The following is a 6,000-nucleotide window of genomic DNA, read 5'->3' as shown; positions in this document are numbered from 1 at the left end:
TAAGTTTTACCAAGGCATTCCACGAATGTACCAAATCTTTTTTTTTTTGTGTTAATGATAGGGTTGCACTGTGACGGACACGGTTTGAGGCAGCTGAATCTTTCAGTATCTGACAGACTGCAGCCACAATATGTCTGTCACTTTGCATTTCGCACAGCAGGCAATGTGTCTATGTGTCTAAGACCACAGTAATAAAGTAACAGAATGTGTTCAGAAGGAACCAAAGTTTTATGTGCTGTATATTTAACAATGGACAAAAACTTTTCTCCTTGAAGACACTGCCAGCTTGAGGCTGTCACTTCCTTCATTAGCATATCAGTCTAATGTAACACACACTAGGTGGGTTTCCATTACAGATTTGCCCAAAATTTAATCGATATATTCGAAATGTCGATTAAACACAATTGCGAGATGACTGCGTTTCCACTGAGTGATGTTCTGCGACTTCTCTGACGCTAACATTCCAAGAAGCATGGCGATAGATGTACAAAAAATTAGCAGCATTATTTCTATTCAGCCACCACACTAGCTGTCATTATGTCCAATCCAAGAACGCGTGGGCATGTTATGGAGTGCTAATGGAAAGGCAAGGCCCTTATACACGGAAGCAGCCACATATGAGGGATTTCTGGGAGCTGATAGTCCACGATTTCACAGAGGAATTGTGGAATCAATACTTCCAGATGATCGGCTCAACTTTTGAAAACTTATGTGATGCAATAACACCTCTTGTATGAGGGAGCCAGTTTCTACTGACAAGCACATAGCCATAGCATCATGTTACCAGCAAAAGCCAAAAAAGTTTTTCCATTGCAGTTTTGTCAATTTTTTTTTTTTTTTTTTCAAAATTGATATGTTTCCATTAGGTGTTTTTTATATTGGCAATTTCAATTTGTGCAGTTTGAGGGTTAATGTAAACCCACCTAGTGTCGTTTGGAGGTTAGAGTGGCTGTGCCCTATCATGCCTTCTCATAATGTACTCCTAATATCATCCTATTTCAGACTCTACTCCAAGTGTCCCATGTGTCTGGTCATTTTATCTCCAGAAGCCAGAACCAATGCTCTGTGCACCCAGCAGTGTGGAAAGAATTTATGAGGTCCTGTGGGATATAACGTGCAGAAACCAAAGTGATTTGAATCTGTAGATCAACCTTCACACTTTTTTTTCTAACTCTCATTTTAACATTATAAGAGTAATTGCCCTCTCCACATTGTCAGTGGACTGTCACATCGACATATTATGCTGTAGTTATCCTACTGCATCTGCTGTTTGCCATGATATTAGGTTCTGTGTGATATTGTGGCCTTTTTTTAAAAAAAGAAACATTTTCTCGTGTTCTGTTTCCTGATTTATTTTGTAGTATCACTCCTTATGTGTTGCGTGTGGTTGTCCTGTCTTTGAGTGTTTTCCAGCCTTAATGTTTTCCTGATAAGTTTCACCTGGCCTTCACTAGTTGTGCTTTCATCAGCTGTTCCACTCTTGTTTTCCCTGCCACACCTTCGATATTCAGCCAATCCCTGTGTTTCCCTTCTTTCCCTGTGTCCACCTCCTCCAGCTGTGTGTTGTTCTCCAGATGCGTTCTCTGTGTATGTATACCTGTGTCTCTGTTTGTTCCTCTTCAGTTCATCTGTGATCCTCCCATGCATTTGACACACTTTCTCTTTATTCGGCTCATGGAAACAAACAGTTTAACTTCAAACCACAGGTTATTTGCTAAATTGTAGTCCATGATCGAAAAGGAGCAAGGAGAGGAAAATCATATTTTATCAGGCCCTTACTCAAAAATAAATCAAAAAATCAAAAAGATCTGTCCAGCTGTTAGCAGCCAATACTTACAGAAAAATGAGACAGAAAAAAAACATACACAGCAACTCACCATCAATCAAAAAAAAAAAAAAAATCCCTGGCAACTTCATATTGTCTAATAATTTTCTTCATAAAACATTTTTCTGAACTGAAAGATATTGAAATTACCCTTTAAATCATTCTCTAAAGAATTCCATAGATTGACACTCCATACTGAAATACAAATTTGTCCTCCTGTTGTCTCCATCATGTTTGTTGCTGTTTTCACCCCTAAGTTCTTGTTATCCTATTTGGTTTCAGTTTAGGTTTTTCTTTAATTTGTGTTTAATTTGCACTTTGTATTTTGTTTACCTGCTAGTTTTTTGGACATTTTCATCAGCATTAAAGCTCACTTTTTGTTTGAACCTGCTTGTCGTTTTTGTACTGCAATTGGGTCCACATCTTGTAATTAAACATGGTGCTATTGACATTCTAGAATGCCACAGCCGACACCAGGATGTCAATAAAGGCACAGGGTTAGGTTTAGGTAACAAAAGCACATGTTTGGGTTTCTGCAACAAAATGCAGCAACTAAGGCACAGACAGTTGGATTTAGGCAACAAAAGTAGGTTTTGAGGTTTGAAAAAAACATACAGTAATGGTTTGTCTTTTCATTCATACAGGAAGCAAAGCACCTGGGTGAAAGTCCAGTATTTGTTGAACCAATCAACACCCCTCTGCCTGCCCCCTAGAGACCTGCCAGCTCCTTACATTATGTCTTTGCCGTCAGTGTTTTAACCTAATGCTGTCCAACAACGTATCATAACACAATAAAAGGTTCCGTCCACCATGTTACAAACTGTAGCTGTGCGCCAGCGAATCATACCACCATAAAAGGTGACTTTTGGCATCTGTGGCTTTTGCTGTTGGTATTTGATGCCAAAATCATGGAGAGAACAAAGGTGATTGAAGACACCAGAATGAGAATGAGCTGTATTTCCCCCAAAACATCATGGTACAACCGGTCCGTTCTCACTCAGAACTTATCAAATAGTGTCGCTCTGTCAGTGCTTTTGGCATGCAGGAGTCCAGAGTTTGCCTCCCGAGTGGGTGTGTGTGTTTTTTTTCTACATATTACCATTTGTCTCTTTTGCCTAAGCCTAACTGCCTGTGACTTTGTTGCCTTATCCTAACCATTGTGACAATCTGTGCTGTTGTGTGAACATAAGGACAGTGCTGCTTCATCCCACCATGTGCATTTGTTGACATCACCATAAATGGAGCATAAACAGCTGATGTAGAAGGATACCTAAAATGTCAGAGGAGGATGTGGAAGGTCACTGACAGAGCGCCGCCGTCTGATGAGTTGAGATGACAACTGTTGAAAAAAACAGAGTCAAACCTTGAGTTGTGGCAACTGCAGTGCTCCACTAACTGTACATCTGCAACCTATGTAACTACATCACATCAGGTTTTCTACTCGCAAGCTAATCACACAGCCTTGAGTTTTTTTAGGCTGAATGTATAAGGTACATAGCAGCTATCTGCACAATGCCACTATGTGGCAAAAACAAACTGACGGCATGCCACTTAAATACAGTAAGTAAGCATCATATATCCATCAATATAGCAGAGTGTAAGATTATTTCAGCTTCATTCATTAGGTATCATCCCTCAAAAAGCAAAGCAAGAGTCCATAATGTGAACGTTGAGACCACAGTTTCTCCATCTGGCCAAATGATTGTGACATCGTCAGCAAAAATGTTGTCAGACAGATATAATATGACATCAAAAACAAATAGGTTTATGTGCGAGGGCAGAGCGGGGCCTCCATCAGAAATTTAGCCACTCAACTTGGCACAGAGTTGAAATGAGCAGGCAATAGTGTACAAAATAGTAAGAAATATCTTTAGCATTTTTTTGGTAGTGAACACACAAGTTTCTTTTGATTATTCTGGGTGTGCCAGCTTAAGATTTAGAGGGCTCAGGCACATCCAGGCACACCCGTGGCTACGTGGGTTTGTGCACCACTGACCACTGCGCTGGTGCCATGTGCTTCTGAGTCACAAAAATAGAGTTAAAATAAAAATATGGTGAAATAGATCATTTTCATAGGTGGTAAATAAATAAGGCCGTTTGTCTGTGGTGCTGTATAAAAAAGATGAGTGACTGAAACGCTGGAGATATAGTAGAGTCTGACTGATGGTTGCTGATGGATCTGATTCCATGCAGGCTTGCATGAGAATATTTTGCAATTGTTTATTTTAAACTGTTCCATTTTCTGTACTTTTCCACTCAGACAGAGTTAGGCTCTGTAGTATACAGATTTACCAAGATAAATCACACCAAGGTCAGAATACTGGCCTCTATTTCAGTTTCATGCTATAATTCAGGCGAAAATCTGAAATTTACAGCTGCACCGAATCAGTATTCTTATCAATATTTTCTGTGAACAATAGATCAATATATATGTGTGCTATAGTGAATCTGCAGAGAATCATCACCAGATTTTGCAGCTCATCCTCTAATCATGTAATCAGCCTCATTTCCAGCAGCAGCAAACAGCTGTTTACAGTGAAACAGCTGTGTTAAAGCCACTTTAGCTGCTCAGCACCAAACAGCAGGCACACAGGGTTAGATGCTAGCTGGAGGTTTAGCTAAAGAGCTTTTATAAAACTAAATTTAACTGAAACTAAATGGGGAGTGAATATTAGATCAGATTTTTGTAGGGAGACAGATGATGTTGATCAATGCTTGCTCTGTGTGTGTGTGTGTGTGTGTGTGTGTGTGTGTGTTGATAGGTGGCTGCTGACAATTTCGCCGAATCAAATTTATAATACAATCAGTATCCCTTTTAACACAGAGATGCTGCTTTCTTATACACAAAACCAAACAACAGCAACATTGTGGAGCTTTAGTGTGTGAATTTAAATGTGCTGTCTCCAAATGGAAAGTAAATTTAAATCAGTCAATAAAGAAATAAATAAATCAACTAACTGATTAATACAGATTTAATGTTACCAAAACCACTGATAAACAGACAATAGCAGTTACTTTGAAACAGTTATTTTGACATCCAGTTCCATAGCAACTCCGTAAAGAATCTCAGATGTAGCTTATAATGACTCTTTTTGATAGCTAACTAAATGTAGATGTACGTGTTGGCCGAAGCAGCTGGTGCATTTAACCCCTACAAAATTGTTTGGGCTTTATCATAACAGATGACATCAGCAGCCTGTCTGTTATATCTATTCAGCGCAGCAATAATACATGTTGCCACAGAGTCTTTACCCTCTGTTTGAAAAACATCTATAAAAAGACCATTTTAAGGCCACAATTACCAGTCGCTGTATGTGGCTATATTTAAGCTGCTGCTGCAGAAATAGGGTGGATACAGCTGGCTGCATGTCTCACTGGAAAACACTCCAGCTGACTGTAGTGTGGATGGTACAACATGAATGGCTGTTATATTTATTTCTTGCTTCTTGAACAATTTCTCAAGAGGAGAACACCAAGTGTGCTGCCGAAAGCACTGGTGTTACTCTGCTACTATATTATGGTGCATTTTTAACCAGCAGGTCAGTTAAGTTCAGTTTGGTACACATTTTTTTTGCATTTACATTGTGAAAAGTTGTGGAAGGTACTTTTAGTACCATTGGAACCATCCCCATTTTTGGTCATCAGTCTGCTTTGGGGTACCTAGCACACACCTGCCAGTAAAAGGTGGAGCTAGAAACACTGCAGTGTGTTGATTGGTCAGAAGGGAATCAACTCTCTGAGCTCAGGGCTGTCCTTATTGTTCTCGTTCTTTTTTTCTCTTTGTGATTATTTGAAAATGACAGTTTCATAAGAAAGGTCTTTAGATTGAAGTGAAAGTGTGTGCTGTGGAGTTTACCTTAAGTTATTGCTGTCTCAGCCGTCACATACTGTATTGATTGTAAACCTTAGCTTTAATTAAGAAAAACATGTTACATTCTCCTGTGCATGTGGAAAATAAAAGATTGCTAGATGATCTTGCCAGGAGAGACCTGCCACATTCCACACTTTATATTAGGACACGTAAACACGTTCAACACCAGCCAACAGCCTGTAGCTCAGCTTCTTAACCGTGGGTCTGGAAGGTCATGTTGGCTTCCTTCAGATGCAGATGTGCAAGCAGGGAGTTTAATATTATTTCATGCATTTCTTCATTAAATTGAATGAATGTTTGGACA

This window comes from Plectropomus leopardus, chromosome 21 (genome assembly GCF_008729295.1).
Source record: "Plectropomus leopardus isolate mb chromosome 21, YSFRI_Pleo_2.0, whole genome shotgun sequence".
NCBI classification, from domain to species: Eukaryota; Metazoa; Chordata; class Actinopteri; order Perciformes; family Serranidae; genus Plectropomus; species Plectropomus leopardus.
This window is presented reverse-complemented; position numbering follows the sequence as displayed.